Genomic DNA, 18,076 nt, shown 5'->3' with positions numbered 1-18,076 from the left:
ATGGGTGGGCATTGAGGAGGGCATTTGTTGGGATGAGCACTGGGGGTTTAGGTAAGCGTGACTGACAGGAATCTACTCCTGAAGCCAGGAGCACACTGTATAGCTAACTTGATAATAAAATATATTAAAAAAAGAAATAAAATTTCTTGAGGTATAACTTACATACTATAAAATTCACAATTTTAACTAGAATCCTTTAAGACTTGACAAATGAATGTGCTTGTTAGCCATTGCACAAGCACAATATGGAACATTTTCGTTACCTTCTTGTCCCTTCTCTGTTATTCTCTTTCCGCTGTCATCGACTGAGCTGATTTCTGGCTCTTTAGTTTTGCCTTTTCTAGAAGTTCGCATAAATAGAATTGTAGCATATGTTTGACTTCTTTCATTTAACATAATGCATTTGAGATTTCTCCATGTTGTTGAGTGTATTGTTTGTTCCTTTTTATTGCTGAGTACTATCCCATCGCATAGATAAATCACGGTTGGTTTATCCATTCAATAGTTGATGGACGTTTTTTCTAGTTTCTAGTTTGGGGCTTTTATGAATAAAGCTACTGTGAGTACATGTGTTCTTGTAGACACAAAACTAAGAATGGGGTTGCATTTCTCTTGGGTATGTGCCTAGAAGTGGAACTGCTGGATAATATAGTAAGTGTAAGTTTTACTTGATGAGGTGGCCAATTTGTTTTCCAGAGTGGCTATACCACCTTGCATTCCTACCAGAAATGCATGGGAGTCCCAGTTGCTCCACATCCACTGACAGCTGATATTGTCAGTCTTTTAAGTTTTAACCATTCTGGTGGGTATATAATGGCATCTCATTGTGGTTTCCAGGTACATTTCTCTTATCACTAATGATGTGCTCTTAATGCGCCTCTTTGCCATTCATATGTATTCTTTGATGAAATGGATATTTAGATATTTTGTCCATTTTTGCTGCTAGGTTGTCTGTTCTGGGTCCATTTTCAACTTGGATGGTTTTTCAGAGGTAACAGAGGAATGGCCCTCCCCCTCACCCCCCACTTCCACCTGACTGTTGGGTTGCTGTGTGGTGCTGAGAAGACCATGGGTTGCTGCCTGCTTGGTCTCATGCTTGGAGTGGGGGTAGGGATGGACCATGATCTTCTCTACAAGGATAGGTGTTACTTATCAGGGATGAAGTACATCCCCAGATAGGGGCTGACACCTTGGAAAGTTGGCTGTCGCTATGGGACTGTGTGAGCCTCAGTGGGAAACCGTAGTTCAGGTGATCAGGGATTGTGTTCCCAGTGTTTATTTCCCACATTCTAACCTCATCTCCACCATGCTTCTGGGTATGAAGGAAGGACCTGTACCACCCCTACCCCTGCCCAGTTTTGCCATGGTGGCAGCAGAAATCAGGTAGAAATCCCCGAGGGTTCTGCTTCCCCAGGGTGTTCCTGTGACAGGTTTCTTTTGGTTTGAGGTTTTATTTTTATGAAGAAAGGCATGATTCCTCTAGGAAGGGTGATCTGACCCTACACAGGGAAGTACACCCAGGCTCGGCCTGGACTCTCAGGGTTGGGTGCCCCAGGCTGCCCATCACCTTTCTCCTGCTGTTGCGACTCCTGAGGGGTCTCCCAGCCCTTCTGGTTTGCACTGCATTCAAGCTGAGGACGATGCCTTTGGCCCATTTCTGGACTGTAGATGACAGACTCAGGATTCTATACCTTTTCAACGCTGGAGATGATGTACATGTTTCAGCCACGCTTGCTTTTATTTGCATGATAATCAGTGATCACAGTAATCATGGGGGAGGTGACACATGATGAGAATGGAGAGGCCTGGTGTGTTGTCATCAGGAATTGGGATGCTCATCTGGGCGCCACGTCACTTCTCACAAGTACCTCTCGTGCTCATGAGGAAGGCCGCCATCAGTACTGCATCACTTCCAGCTGTGGGCAGCGCGGGCTGCCTGAGGGTCCCCCAGAATCCAGCCCACAGCCTGGCACAGAGTAGGCACTTGGTAAATGTGGAGGAATGGAGGGATGAATGGATGAACTGGGTCTCTGTTACACTGCATAGGTCACTCAGGGAGAGGCTGATGCTGGTGATCCCCAAGTATAAAGCCAGAGTCTCATGTCAAACAAAAGCAAGGACAGCAGAGGAGACCCTGAGGATCTAGTTGTGGAGACAAGACTGGTGCACCTGATGCTGGGTGGAGAGACCCAAGGACGGTTCTGATGAGGAACTGGCATTGAAAGGCCTGTTTCTAGGGGAAGCTTAATGGTAAACTGGGCCTCGAATATATGAGCTGGAGGGTGATAGGGAGCATATCATGGGAGAAGTAGCAGAAGCAGAGGCCTGGTGATGGGTGGGGAAAGGCAAGTACCTACAAGGGAAAAGCAGGTACCTGGAAGAGCAGTTACAGTCAGGTGAGTGCTCAGTGGTACAGCCAGGCGCTCACTGTTGTAGGAAGTCAGAGGATGGAGTAGGCTGGGGTAACCAGGGTGGCTTCCTGAAGGAGGGGTAACTTTTAAAGGAAAAAGTGTTCACAGTGGTAGAGGAGGCAGGGCATGAGTCTCCCTTCTCTCCAGGCTTGCCCTGCCCAAAGCTGAAATCATCTGGTGTGGAGAATAGACAGAGATGTTTGTTTCTGTGGTGTATGCCCCTTTGTGTGGGACCTCTTGGCTCCAGAAAGCCCGGGAGGTTTTCCTGTGAGGGAGGGCTCAGCATCAGTGTTTTCTGCTGAGTCCCGAGGGTCAGCTGACATTGCCAACATGGTTCACCTGGAGGACAGCAAGATGCTTCTTGCAATGCTCTGCACCAGATTTCCACTAGTTGCTTCCTTTGGTTTCATGCTCTGTGTGGTCTGTGAACCATGGTCTGTGGGCTTCACCTGAGAGCTCGTGGGGAATGCTGTATCTCCAGGCCCCACCTCATAGTGACCAAATTCAGATCTACCTTGATCAAGAGTCCCAGGCTCTAAATTTCTGTCAGGGAAGCAGCCTTTTTAAACAATTTAACAAACCTTTTTTTGGAACATTTTGTTGGAGCATTAAAAAGCAAAACAAAACTAAGGAGACATGACAAGTGACTGTAACACATGACCCTTTACTAGATCCTGCACTAAAGAAAACGATGCTCTAAGGACAGTATTGGGACAGTTGACATTAAGGGAGAGGGTCTCATTAAATGAAAGTATTAGAACAATATTAAATGTTTCAAATGTGGTAATGTATTATGAGCAAATAAGGGAATGTCCTTGGTCTTTTGATATATACACCTTACTCTCAGAGGGTTCATGGAGAGAAATGAGCAAATGTAAATCAATGTGTGTGTATATACTATAATGAAGGTACATATAACACAGTACTGTATATGAAATATGTTATATTCTGTTATACTTTATTTTTTTCTTTTAAAAAACTTTTTTTAATGTTTATTTAATTTTGAGAGAGAGAGAGAGACAGACAGAGCAGGAGTGGGAGAGGGGCAGAGAGCGAGGGAGACACAGAATCTGAAGCAGCTCCGGGTTCCGAGCTGACAGCACAGAGCCCGACGCGGGCCTCTAACCCACGAACTGCGAGATCATGACCTGAGCTAGAGTTGGCCTCTTAACCAACTGAGACACCCAGGCACCCCCTGTTATGCTTCAAATATGTGTAGAAAGAGAGAATGAAAAAATGAATATGGCAAAATGTTAAAAATTAGTGAATCAGGGTAAAAGATCTGTGGGGCTTCCACTCATGCAACCTTCCTGTGTGATTGATATTTAAAAAAATTAAAAAAAATATGGCTTGTTTAAAAGTCTGATGGATGTTGCAAGTTACCCTCCAAAAAGGCTGAACCAATTTATATTCTCACAATGCCATGAGACGGTTGGTGCAGCTGTTTGATGTAGCTATTTTTATTCAGCTATTTTGATGCCAGGGACTTTTCTGATGGGGTCATATATCAGTTTTGACCTGAGGACATTTGTTTTTTGCCCCCAATTTATTATGAATATTTCTAAAAGTACAGAAAAGTCATAGTGCAGTGAACATCTATAGCCCACACCCCAATTCAATAGTTGTTAATGTTTTACCATATTTATTTATCAGTACACAGTTTGGGGGAAGGATGGGAATTGAGACTCAGCAAAATTAAGTACTTGCCACAGATAAGTGAAGGAGCCAGACACCGTATCTTCTTCACCTGGTTCTTCATCTGCCACTCAGGTTTTCCTGAATTGTTTCTAGATCAGATAGAACTGATATATATTGGTAGAGCGTCGGTGTTGGGGAGATCCGAATTTGATTCTGGCCCTGGGCAAACTCCTCAACCTCTCCTTGTCATGGTTTATTCATCTGATAAGTGGGGATAGCACCACTTACCTGTTAGGATGGATGAGAAAGATGAATGAGACAATCTGCTGAAAGCACGTAGTAGCCATTATTATTGTCATTTCTCCTGTACCCTTCTTTTTACCCGGCCTGTCACTACCTTGTCTGGCCCAGGTATTCCTGGTGTGTGGCTCTGTCTTGTCTATTCCAGTAGATGTGGCGGGCCAGTGCTCCGAGAGTCTGAAAAGTTGTACTGGGCACGGCTGTTAGGTGATGTTCAGTGGCCTGCCGTCACATGTCATTCACCCAGAATCCCAGGCCTGGGCAGCCGGGCCTCCGAGGTCACTAACCCCTAGGTGAGCAGGTGGGGACAACACTAGCAAGGAAAAGGGCATGTGGCCCATTGTTTCCTTCCCACCCTGTCCCCAGGGCTTCTCATTAGATCAGAGTTCAAGGTCGTAAGGAGGGAGAGACACAGGGTTACGATTAGGGTGGGGGACAGTGAGGCACTCACTTTGGGTGCACAATTTAGGGAGGGGTGCCAAAAACCTCAGTCACCAGGCCGAATACTAAAAAATAAAATGAAATCTTTTAAACTCTGGCCTGTGGCTGACTGCCTGTTTTTGTAAGTAAAAAATAAAGTTTAAAACTAAAGTTTAAAAGTTTCATTCTGCCCACACGTCCTCTTTGTGGCCCTAGAAATTGGGGGTGACTGTAGAGCACACCTGTGGCACTTGCGGTCCTCGGTACAGTACTATCTACAAGGCTGCAATTCTAGATTTAGTGTGGCTCTTTCATCCCTTAAAGAGGCAGATACCCTGATGCTCTTAGCACCTGGCTCCCCAGGCCTGTGGCCAGAGTGGCTCTGAAGGAGGCATGTGTATGTGGTGGCTTCTGTTGGTGCTGGGTGGCATTTGTTTCTCTGTCATAGTGGAGGGGGTGCACAGAGCCCCTCTTTGGCCTTAAAACTGAAAGTACACCTCCGTGGAAGAGATGCGGTGCTGGGGGCCAGAGAAGTGGCTGGTGAGTTTAGAAAGCCACCTCATATCTCTGAGGCTTGTCTTCAACCCCAGTCCAGTGCTGGTGACAGGGTCCAACCTCCTCCCTTCTGGGCTCTTCAGTAAGAGGTTGTGGAGTAGAACCTGGAGCCAGTGGGTATGAAATGCTTTATTCTAGAACTGGGACATGTTCTGGAAATACAAGCTGTCCCCTAGAGTAATAGTGGATATGATTCCGGTGGATAGTGTCAGTTCCTTGGCTCAAAGCTGGCTGAGTTACTATCCCTAGGGAGGGGGATCAAGTCCAGCACCCCACCCAGCCTGGAGCAGGAAGGTTCAGTGACAGGTGGAGGGGCTGACAGCTCTCAAGTTCTCATGCCTGTGCTCCCCACCCACCCACTTCTCAAACAGGTGGCTCCCCAGTGCCCCCTCCTGCCCCATTCTTGGCTCGCCTAAGAATTGAGGGGCTGCCGACTCCCCTGACTCTTCTGAGAGCTATGTGGAGAGGCTGCTGGGGACAGTGCTATAGTCACCTTTTTCCCCCCAAGGAAAAGAGAATTACACTCCTCTTCTTGATATGAGGAGTGGTATGTACATAGGAGGAGGAAGGAACTAATGGGGGTTTTGGCCCACAATTCATATCACTTCCACATGCTAAGTGTGCACATCCTCACCCAGGACCCCAACATTTCATTCCACTCTGGCATCAAACTCAGGTTTTTAATATAGGATATTTTCATCTAAATACGGTCTCTGTTCAGGAGCGGATGAGGCTCCTCAGATGGAGTCCTTCTGATGAAGAGACCTGGATCATTCATGAGGCTGTAGTCAGATGAGAACTGAAATGTCTATAAGCAGTCCACTGGTGGTACAGGCGATAAAGTTTCTCATTAAGTCTGGAGTTGGTACTGTTAGCTGGGATGCCTGGATCTTTTCCAGAAGGCTTCTCCTCATCCATAGCTAGACCACCTTCCTCCCAAGATGATCTCAGGACAGCCCTTCTGCAGGAATGTGTTTTAGGTTGAGCAGGGAACTGATTGGAGGCTGAGGGGCAGAAGGAAAACAGTCATCCTGGCTGCAAATGGGGTGGAGGTGGGAAGTGGGGGAAGATGCAATCTTCAGATTACCGTGAGATGCCTAATGGTCAGCTTCTGAGTAGAAGTGGCCCTCTGAGCAGGGTAGAGATGATCTATCCATGGAGTACCAGACAGGAGAATGCTTTGCCAGGTGGGTGTTTTGCTGTATGCAGAGGTGAATTCCTCACTGAATACAGAGAAATGGGAGTGGAGTAGGCATCAATATACATGTCACATGTCTGTCTTACATTTCCATTATAGATTGGGGTTTTCCATTTGGCGTGTGTCTGTTCTCTCTGTGCCTGAAGGCTGGGAGCCTCCTGTTTGTGCATTTCTGCCTTGCACAGGTGGACAGGGGTAGGTAGGATGTGTGCCCCACTGGTGACTCCCCATTACCCAAGTGATGGTTCACAAATGGCCCCATTTGGAGGGCAAGGAGAGACCCAAGAAAGAGACAGATCACTCCAGGCAGGTTAGGTGGTAGGTTTAATAAGGGAACCTGTGTATGAGGCTTGTCTTGGGTACTGTAGATACATAGATCTCTATGAGACTCTTACAAGTTTATCTAGTGTCCTTGACAGGGTTTCGTTGTTGTCTACCATCCAGATAGTCTCAACAACACATTGCTCTCTCAAGACTGTGTCCTTGAAAGTGGCTCCCACTGTGGGGACATGGGCAGAGTGTACATTTCAAGGACAGGGAAGGAGGGACTAGGACCTTCCATCGCCTAGTCTAACTCGTGGGTTAGCCAGTGGTCATGTCCTCTCAGTGACCTCCTCCAACACCATGATGGATGTAGAATGGTGCTCCTTGGGGGGGGGGTGTCTTAGAGACCAGGTGCCCATCTTCACTTGGTCGTTCTTGAGGTACGGGCCTTGAGCAGTCATCTTGGCCTCTGCAAAATGCAATGAGTAATACGTCCTTATAGGGGTCTCAGTGTAAGTGAGAGAAGTGCCCAGTGCAGTGCTGGGTGTGCAGCAGGCACTCAATAAATGCTTTCTTCCCTGTGTCTCTTCTTTCCATTGGAGACATAGAAACTTCTGCTTGGAGAAGCTGCATCTCTACCTTGCACCCATACCCTGCCTCCTGCAGGCTGCATAGACACTACCCTTACAGCTTCTCCTTTGGGCAAGGTGACTGGCTTGTAACTCATCTTCCTGCAGCCCTGCCTCCCTCACCTCTGCCCTCCTGGAGTGCTTGCCTGTGACAGGCAGCCGGGAGTGCTGTTGCCCTCTTCCCTACCCTGGTCTTGCCACTCCTGCCTCCTGCTCTGTGCCTTGCTGGGATGGGCCCCACTCAGAGGACAGGTGGACATCCCTGGGGCCAGTTTCTAATCTGACCGGTGTCAGCTAGTTGCTAGAACAACTGACTCTGAATCTGTTATCCAACAAGATAAAGTTTATTTCTTTCTTGTATCATAGGCCCAGGGGCCCAGCGGGAGCTCTTTCTCGTCCCACCATTCAGGGACCCGCGCTGATGAAGGAGAAGGCACACCCGCTCTTCCCTCCCTCAGCCTGGAGGTGATGCATCCCTTCCCCTCTCCAGTGGCTCCACCCGTACACCAGCTGAGAAATGGGGTGAACGTCCATCTGGGAAGAAAGTGCTTGTTTAGAGAGCAGTTGGCATAGTCCCTGCAGCACCACCACAGCCTCTCTGCAGGCCAGGGACAGGGGCAAGTGCCTCCCTGTCCCCCACCCCGGGGGAGGGGATGTCCACCAGAAGGGCTCAGAAAATCCCTCCCTTCTTCTCTCCCTACATTCCTGTGTTCTTGGACCAGACTGGTCCTGCCTTTACCAAGTGGTGGAAAAGATACTGGAGAGTAAATTTTTGGATCTTGGAGGGTGGGCTCTCTGACCACAGGCAAAAAATCATCCATGTTGTTCCACATAGAGACAAGTGACTAGAATAATTAGGGCTGAAGCGCTTCTTCAACAGCAAGTTCTTGATGTTGTTTTTTATTTACTTCTGTTTGCCTGGGCTGCCTGCAGTACACTCCCTATGCTGGCTGCCTCCTCTCTTCCTAGCACTCCCCGTGAGCTTCCTCCTGCCTCCCAACATTTGCACCTGCTGTTCCACTGCTGGGTAAAGGGAACAAACATTTGACATGCTTTGAAAAGGAGAATGGAGTTTAAAAATTAAGAAAAAAAGTGTTAGAATTAAGAATCTAGAGAAATTTAAAAAAATGGTAATAAAGCGGTAAAAAAAACCCAGGGAATGTACTTAAAAGGATTTGTGAAACATGAAAATGGCTCAAGTAAAGTTAAAAGATAGGGATAAAAATCATGATGTGAATAAAAGTGTAATCCCAGATGGACAAGAAAAAAAAAAGTGAAATCCAGAAAACTAGAATACTCTTAGGCTAGATTGTAATAATGCAAGAAGAAAAAATTCAGAAGAAAACAGCTATTCCCAAACCATAGGTGAAGAGGCGGAACAGCCTGGCTCTGTGGTCGTTCTGGAGGGAGCCTGTCTCTCTTGCTCTGAGGGCTCTGCTGTGAAAAGTTCCAGCGCAAACACAAACAGGTTTCTCTGAGCAGGAAGAGGCTCCAGGTGGAGACCGTGAAGCTGGGAGACTGGGCAGCTTGTGCTCTTTGTCGTGCCCCTGAGGTCCAAGCCTTCTGGGTCTCCCCGTTCTCTCTGTGTTTGGGGCAGTTGTGTAGGGCACAGAGGTTGGGGGGCGGGTCAGAATTGGGGTCCCCTAAGAGCAGAGGGGCCCCTCCCAGACAGTGTATCCAGAACATCGGTTACATGGAAAGTAAGATGGTGTTAAAATGGGGCAGGAGAGAAAGAGGTGTCACTAAAGGCCTTGTGCCGTCTGGGAACTAGTGTAGGAGCTGGGAGGTCTCCCTGCCCCACCTCTGGAATTGGGGACTGTATCTTGGGTGTAAAGGGGTGCGTCAGCTACCAGAGACATCCCCTTTCCCTCTGACTGGCCTCTTGCCTGGAACCTGGTATCCTGGTCCCCATGTCACCGCACTGGAGGTTCCAGGGCTGTCCCCCAGGCAGGGGCATGCTCCACAGACACCCTGTAGCCTAGACTCCTGAGCCCTTGGCACCTCTCAGCTCTGACATTGGCCACCTTTCACTCAGACCTCGGCTCCAGGTGAGCTGAGCTGTTATAGGCTGATGGTGTGTGCAGGATGGAAGGGGCACCAACCAACGTGTATTATTTCTTTCTCATTCCCATTGTGAAAGGATTTACCCCCTAAAATCAGGACCTTGCCCTGACCCTTTAGGAATGCCCATGATTCTTATTTAAAGTTTTAGGATATTATTCCATAGCATTTGTGAGCAGGACCGCTTCAGCCTCTCCCTGCCTGATTCTGATGAGCCATCCAGCACCAAAGCACATTCCTTTTTTATTTTGCCTCATTTTGCCAAGATGACAGATCTAAATTACATCAGGGACCCTTCTGTTTTTAAATAGCATACTTTTTTGCTGTTAAAAATTTTTTTTCTTCAGTCACCTTGGAACAGATTTGTGTCCTTCTCAGAAGTGCTGGGATGGTTCATGGGAATTGGAGTAGCAGATTGTAGCTTTGACTTGGCATAGAAGAGCCCAGATGATCCACTCAACGATCATCTTGGGCTGATTTCTCGGCAGGACTTGAACCCTTGCCTCAGATCTGGTCAAGAGGGAAACAGAAGTGCCCTCAGTGGGTGGACAGGTCTACCTCTCACACCACTGGGACCACGTGGTTTCCTGCTTCCCTTCACACTCCAGGCTTCCAGACACTGGGTTGAAAGGCTATGGCCCTGGGTTGAAAGACTTGCCGCTGGGCCTGTGGCCTCTCAGGTCATTGCTTTTGCCTAAAAGCCATTACATCTCTCAGGAGAAGGTGTGAACTGGTGTAGATGACTCACCTGGCAGCAGAATTGATATCATCATGGCTCTCTCTGGAGGGGATTTTTAGCTGTCATTGCAGCCCCGCAGCACCTGCCAGGGCTCTTGCTGAAACGGGCCACATACACTAAGTCAGCTCTGGCAGACTGGGAGAAGAGAAGGCTTGCCTGCTGGGCACCTGCCTTGCCTCAGACTCTGCAACACCTAACTCTTGATGGACACCTCGCAGTAACCCAGAAGGCTAAGCATTCTTATTTCCACTTCACAGACAAGGAAACTAAGACCCCGCTTGGCCAAAACCAAGGCAGGTTCTTTCTACTATTTCCATGAGGTAATCAGTGACATAGAACCTAGCGAATACTCAGGAAACTGCCAGGTGTCCCACTGAGCATCATACATGTGAAGATCCACACTGCTGTCCTCTCAGGAAATTGTAAATACAAAGACATTTTATTGCCTGAAGTTAGAAGTTGGTGATAGCATCAGTTTCCATGGCAATGGGCTATGATGTCACAGACAGATGCCTGCAGTAGCAGAGAGACAACAGGCAGGGGAGTGGGAGCCACGGTGCAGAGGATGTAAGACATGATCTATTAGTACAGATGCTGAAGGCCTTCCGTCCACCCTTCCCCCGGAATCTGCTGCTGCTTTTTAAAAGGCAGACACACTGACACTTGGAACAAATACATGAGCTTTATGAACCGTTGAATGTTTCAGCTTGCAAACTCACACAGTAATCCAAAGCAAATAGGATTTCCCTGAATGTTTTCTTTGAATATTTGCAAAAAGAACCATACTTTTTGTTGTTGTTCTTGTTTTGTAATACTGGGCTCTTGCAATTGACTAACTGGTGGTTGGTTCTTTTTGTGTCCGGCATGGTGAAGCTGTTAATTCCTGTTGACATGGCATGTCAGGGTGGAGATGGCAATGAGACAGGACCAGTTGGGGGTCAAGTGCCGGGAGGCAAGTGGATTTCTGGAAGGAGACTGGAAGGTGGAGACCAGATGGCGAACATGCTAGGGCAGAGTGCCAGTTGGTGCACATTGGACTTAAGGGGTCTAGGTCTGGGGTTTGCAGGGTCCGACACGCAGCAGCACTGTGTACCTTTGCCAGCTGCAATCCTTTTCATTGTGGTGCTTCATGTTTTCAACCTGTGGCCCGTTATGTTGTTGGAAGACGGTAACAGCAGGATCTTCTGTCTCACGTGCGCTTCAGCAATGGAACTGTTCTAGCGTAGAGGCTTATGACCCTCCCCTTGAATCTGGCCTGGCCTTGGTGACTCACTCAAACAATAAAATATGGCACAAGTGATGCTCTGGGACTTCAGGAGCTAGGTCACGTGCAGCTTCACAGCTCCCACCTGGATCTCTGGGAACTTGCTCTTAGAATACTCACTCTGGGAACCCAGTTGCTATGTTGTAATCTGCCCAAGCCACATGGAGGGTTGACAGCCCCAGGTGAGTTCCCAAATGCCAGCCAGCACCAACTGCTGGCCATGTGAGTGGGTCATTTGAGTATCAAACTGGGAAGAACTTTCATGACTGTACCTTCTACCAACATTGACTCTAACGTTCTGAGCAAGACCAGGTGAGAACTACCCAGTGGAGCTCAATTAGCCTGCAGAACTATGAGGCATGATAAAACATTATTGTCCCAAGCCACTGAATTTTCAGGGTGATTTGTTACAGTAGATAATAGGAGCACAGGCTATCACTTGAAGTTGTCCTATGAAACAAAGCCCAGGCAGGTGCTAGGTCAGTGACCACAGTGGCATGTGATTGTTCCTCTAGATGGGCCCAAGGGTTCAAGGTGTTATACCTTCAAAACCAAAGGAAATGATCAGTGGCCTGCCTGTTGGTGAATCCTGCTGCAAGGAGGGCACACTGTCAATCAACTCCACAAGCTTGGCGGTTGGTCTGCAGTTTGGCAACGTCAGTGCCATTCAAGCCAGATCTATTCTATCTCTGATGGGATGGTTTTGAACCTAAGCATGCAGGACTGTTCATTTCATCTGATTGGTTTTGGCTGAGCATCCCAGCAATTGAGATCAGATGAGTGTCCCTTGCAGGGTTTCATCCAAGTGGTTGATGAGAATGCTAAGGAGAACAGAGCCTGTGAAATCTCACAGGAGATGCTGCTTTCCATTGGGCCCTCTTTGGCTACTGTTCTGACAGCTGTGAATCCACCAATTTGTATTTGTCTCTGCCCAGAGCTCTCCATCTGATCCGCCATTTCATGAAGTACTTTAGCAAGATCCAGATACACCATCATCTAGTGGCCTAGGAAGAGTTAAGAAGGAAGGGATATAGATTTGGTGGTACTTACTCAAACCAATCCATCTCCAGGCCATCTCCATGTTTCCTCTGTATACAAATATACCCCAGTCTCCATCTTTCACCATGGCTTGGCTTTAGGGCACGTAGTGTTCACTTTTTCTTCCTTAAAGAAATAAAACACTCGCCTCCCAGTTTGCTACCGTGTTTTTCATCCCCTGGCATTGCTTGAAGAATATGGTAATTCTTTGACCATATCTGCATTGTCTTTCTATATTGTATTTTCTTCCATATAGTATTAGAATGTAAATGGTACTGGAAAATGTTTTTAGATGCCTAGCTTAGAAGCAGTATACATTTAGGAAGTTCTTCCTTTTATCGTCTTGATGTCTAGCCAAAATCAGTCTGGATGCTTTGCCATTTTTTTCCCCTCATTTCTTTTCCCCTGATCACGTAAGGGCAGGATACGGGCCTCTCCTCAGGAATACTGCTTTGCATGTAATTGACGATTCTTGCTGTGTCCTTCATCTGCCTTCTCAGGTTCTGGATAAATAACCCCTGGCTCCTTGTGCATTTCTTCACCACGCCTGTTTTTCAGGGCCCTAATCAGTTTTATTTCATTCTCCACTATAAATGGTTTTAAAGCCCCTTGGAAATATAAAGGTTGTCTAAATAATAAATCATCATTTTGGCAAATGATACTGAGACATTTAGAGACATAAAATTAATCACCCCTTATAGCTACATAGCAGCTTTTCCACGGGGAGTACAAAGTAGTTTGTAGAGCTCATAGTTAATTCTGTACCCAATCCTGGAGAAAGAAGGTAGGGGTCGTTTATCTATTTTACTGGGGGAAAGACGGTGGAGGTGCAGGGGACTTCTTTTTCAGCAGCCCCTGGCAGGTGCAGTCCACAGTGAGAAAGAGGCCTCAGCTCTCTCAACATCTGACACTGCACCCATGGGGTATGGTGCGTGTTCTCCACCTGGAGTGCAGCATGCAGTGGGCTCCCTGGGTGGGCATCATTCCCTCTATCCAGCCTGTACTGCGCCCAGGCTAATGAACATAATGCACATTTTCCTTAGAGTGAATTCTCTGCCCAGAGTGCTTCAGTGTCTCCCACATCATCAAGTACAAGTGCCACAGATTCTACTGATATTCACAGAGCCTGCATTTTCATGTACATCAGCTCATGAATTATTCTGTCCATTTTGTAGATGAGGAAACTGGGGCTTGTGGAACCTAAGTGACTTATTCAGACACACACAGCTATCCTGTGATAGTGCCAGGATCTGAGGCCAGGTTTATTTGACACACCAGTCTAGCACTTTCTCTTCTCTCTAACCTGAGCTTAGGGCTATGCCCATTACAATTCTTTTGGTTCTGAGTAAGCAAGTCAATGCATATGAATACATATACACTTAACCTTAGTGGCCCATGTAATTGAAAGATCAGTGGTGATGCTGGGTTCAGGCATGGCTGGAGTCCATATGCTTTCAAGACTCAGTTTCCGTCCCTCTGCCCCGCTTCCTTTGGGTTAGCCTCAGGCTTTCCCATAATGGGTAGCAGGTCTGTTGTTCTGACCACAACAGAAACAGTGAGACTCACTTCTTGGTTCCTGCATATTCCTTGGGGTCATTCGTTTGATCCCAACCTAGGTCACAGGCTCATCCTTGAACGAGTCACCATGCCAAGGGTCTGGAATTCTATGATTGGCCCCCATTACTCCTTCTCCTAGAGAGCTGGGGGTGGTCGATGGGTGGGTGAAACTATAGAGTACAGAGGTGGTTATGAAAAGTAGGATAATAGTCCTCCTTTGGCACCCCACCCTGAGTCCTCATGTTCTGGCTGGGATGCCCCTCAGATGGGCATTCGCTGCCCCATCTCTTTGCTTATGTGTTTTTTTTTTCCCTGCCCCTGTTTTTTACTCTTCCCTTATTTGGTACTCCTTTGAGTCCCCCACACCCTTTGGCCTATGTCATGCCTCCTTGGACTCCCAGGAAGCCTTCCTGGCCTGCTGGCTCGGAGGCTTCGCCTCTCTTGAGGACCCGTGATCTGAGTTCCCATTTTCCCTTATTTGGTACTCCATTGAGGAAAGACATCTGCTTGGCACCTTGGACAGCTTTCAAGAAAAGAGATTATGTTCGAGTTGGAATAAATGTGCAAAATTCATATCTTGGAGCTGTTTGGGCTTTTGGTGAATGGTTGGTGAAAATCACTGCCTAAAAGATGGAAGTAAAAGCAACTCTGTATGAGTAGGAGCAAAAAAGGTCATGGGGTCTTAATAGGCCAGCGAAGAATATGACTCTGAATGTAGTGCCGTAATGAGAAGTCTAGCATGGACCTCCCAGCTCGCCAAGTGGGATTGAAACAAATAGGGCATTTCAGGCTGAAGGTTGTCCTCTTATTCTGTTCCTCCTGGTCAGTTAGAATCTTTTTAGAGACTAGTCCCCAGTTGGGCCATTATACATGAAAATTATGTATACATGAAAATTCCCAACATCTGACTCAACCTAATTATTTTACAGATTAGGAATCTGAGTTCCTGAGAGTTTGAATTAACTCCCCAGGTCATGCAGCCGATTAGCAGCACAGCCAGAAGTGGAGATCCTGTTTGGTGCCTTTTCCGATCTCTGTGGCTTTCTAGGGGCCCAGCAAGGTGTTTAAGGCTGGAGACTACTCTGTGAGACTGTCCCAAGCCGGAAGGAGGCTGAGGGTCGTGGAAAGGGTCTGGTAGTACTCTGGATGCTGGTCAGCAGAGTCCTGGTACATGTGTACACTGAACCAGTGCACGGATGGACAGCTGGATTGGCTTGATGATACTTTTTAAGTACGGACATTTCTAGTTAGGAAGATGCCACCCCACTATTTTCTGTACTTCAGGAGAGTGGAACTGTCAGGGTGATAGAGATTGGGATGGGCCATGCATGGGGGTCACTGGGTCCCTTCTCTGGAGGCATTAGAAGAGGAGGTCTGAGTGGCGCAAACATGAGCTGCCTGAGGCCGGCAGGTTGGGGTTGTCTATCACCCAGCTCGTACTCTGGGACACACCCACCCCCCCCATCTTCCTCCCCGTTGATGAAGTATTGCTGTACAAATGTGTGTTTCTCAGACGTGATTTGAATAAGCGGAAAACTCTCATATGGAGTGTGCTATTTTTAAGAGATACTAGTTAAGGAATAAAATTCTGTGAAACACACAATTATTTAGTGTCTTTGTGTAGCAACATTCTTCTAATTAACCACTGCTAGCGTCTACTGAGATGCTGGGCAAATACGCCCTGCTATATGCTTGTTTCAAAGGGAAAAATAATTGTGTTCTTAACGCAAATCTTGGGTGAGGCTTCTCTTCAAGGACCTGAGTCCATCACCATGGGGGTGGGGGTAGGAGGTTATCTTTGTACTGGGGGCATAGGGACTTTGTCACTCTGTCCCCAGATTCCTCTCAGCAGCTGCCTCCCTTGTGGGCTTTTAGAACCCCACGGCTGTGAGAGGGCTCCCTGAATTTGCTCTCCTCCCCTGCACACCCTCCCCTTCAGTCCTTCTTAGAGCGCCTTTCTATTTACCTTAAAAAAACAAAAACCTCTCAATTTTGAAGTAATTTCAGACCTACAGAAAAGTTTTAAGTATAGTACAAAGAACTCCATGGTGTCCTTGTTACAGGTTGAATTATATCCCCTCCAACCCATAAAAGATATATTGAAGCACTTAATCTCACCCCTGTACCTCTCAGAATGTGACCTTATTTGGAAATAGGGTTGTTGCAGATTTATTAGTTAAATTAAGATGAGGCCATCCTGGAAGAGGGTGGGCCTCTAATCCAATATGACTGGCGTCCATATGAAAAGGGGCAGTTTGGACAATTCACATGCACAGGGAGAAGGCCGTGAGAACATGAAGGCAGAGATGTTCCAACAAGCTGAGGGAGGCCTGAGATGGCCAGCAAACCACCAGCAGTGGGAGGAGAGGCCTGGAACAGAGCCTTCCACACAGCCCTGGAAGGAACTCCCCTGCTGACGCTTTGACCTTGGACTTCCAGCCTCCAGAGCTGTGAAAAGATACATTTCTGTTAAAGCCACCCGGTTTGCAGTGCTTTCTTATAGCAACTCTAGCAAACTAATACACCCCTTCACCCAGGTTCCTCAGAGGTGAATGCTTTACTTCTTCCTTTCCCTGCACATATATGCTCACATACACATACAGAGTTGTTATTTTCTGAAGTGTTTGAAAGAAAGTTGCATGTATAATGCCTGTTCATTCCTAAATCCGTGTTTGTTTCCTAAAAGTGAAGAAATTCTTCCTTAAGGATCAAAATCAAGGAATTAGCATTGATATAATACTATTACTATTTCAAATATATAGACCTTCATATTTTGCTAAATTTTTCACTAATGCCAAAGAAAAAAGTTCTTTTGATTCTTTTTCTAAAAATATTTTTAATTAAAATCTTTGATTTTTACCAGCATAAATGCACATTTGGAAAATAACTATGAAGTTTTTAAAAACGAAAAGTTAACATACCTGTGTTCCACTTCTTCCTGTTCTCAGCCTTACTTCTCAGAAGTAACTATTTGTATTGTATTTATATTTTATTCTTCTGGTAACTATGCCCATGTCTGTATGTAACAGTTGTATAGTCATGTCTCTTGATTTATGAAATTCAGTGGACTTTTGAATATACTGTCGGCATTCCTGAAATAATAGATTGGAGCCTGAACCCTTTTATCCTTCCTTTTCTCCCCATCCAACTCCTCCTGATACCCAAATCTCTATTTCTTGTTCAGTCTGCTTGATTCTGCATTTTTTTTTTTTTTTTTTTTGTGAAGACACTGGCACCTTGCATCCTTCTCAGCAGCTCATCCCAAGTCTCATCAGCTGTGTCTTCACTTTTGCATTGTGAAGGTCCATGTTTGTATTCAGTTCTTTAATCACAGCAGAACATTCCATAATCTGACCATGGGTTGATTCTAAAAGCCAAAAGCCCATTACATGGCATTAATGACATCATAATCTGAAAGTGTGGTTCACTGCGAGGCCAGGCAGCATGCTGTGACTGACTTTGTTGTCCAAGTTTCTAATGCTCTCACTCCTGAAGCCTCACATTTAATTAATTAATTAACTAATTTATTAATTAATTTAATGCTTATTTATTTTGAGAGAGGGAGAGAGGCAGAGAGAGAGGAAGAGAAAATCCCAAGCAGGCTCCATGCTCAGCGTGGAGCCCAGTGAGGGGCTTTATCTCAGGATCTCGAGATCACAACCTGAGCTGATAATCAAGTGTTGGATGCTTAACTGATGCAGCCACCCAGGCATCCCATGAGCCATTTAAAATTAAATATTTCTAGCATTTTTTTTCATATACTACCTGTTACTCAAAAAACAGACCAAAAATACTTCATTTGGTCTGTTACATGTTTGGACGGTGCCTTTCTTGTCCATTATTCCGTTTTTTCTCCTGGAGTTTTGGATTGCCTTTCATTCTTTCTTTTTTTTCTTTTTTTTGTAATATATGCCACTACTATATTCCCAGGGTGCCACCATAATAAGTTTCCCCAAGTATTTTCAAACACTCCATCGCAGTATGTATCCAAGCTTGTACCCT

The 18,076-nt window shown here is 46.4% G+C and overlaps 2 long non-coding RNA genes across 2 annotated transcripts; both read right to left on the bottom strand.

Annotated features, from left to right (window-relative positions):
* Window positions 1–6,829: 6,829 nt before the first annotated feature.
* On the bottom strand, window positions 6,830–10,623 carry LOC120239544. The gene is made up of 2 exons (XR_005530454.1): window positions 10,225–10,623; window positions 6,830–7,255 (listed from the first exon to the last, which is right to left on the bottom strand). It is a non-coding gene; the product is annotated as an uncharacterized LOC120239544 (long non-coding RNA).
* A 5,604-nt stretch (window positions 10,624–16,227) lies between these two features.
* On the bottom strand, window positions 16,228–17,244 carry LOC120239518. The gene is made up of 2 exons (XR_005530449.1): window positions 16,996–17,244; window positions 16,228–16,522 (listed from the first exon to the last, which is right to left on the bottom strand). It is a non-coding gene; the product is annotated as an uncharacterized LOC120239518 (long non-coding RNA).
* Window positions 17,245–18,076: the final 832 nt, after the last annotated feature.

The sequence above is a fragment of the Hyaena hyaena genome, unplaced genomic scaffold, assembly GCF_003009895.1.
Source record: "Hyaena hyaena isolate Hyena2069 unplaced genomic scaffold, ASM300989v1 scaffold_234, whole genome shotgun sequence".
Lineage (NCBI taxonomy): Eukaryota > Metazoa > Chordata > Mammalia > Carnivora > Hyaenidae > Hyaena > Hyaena hyaena.
This window is presented reverse-complemented; position numbering and strand designations above follow the sequence as displayed.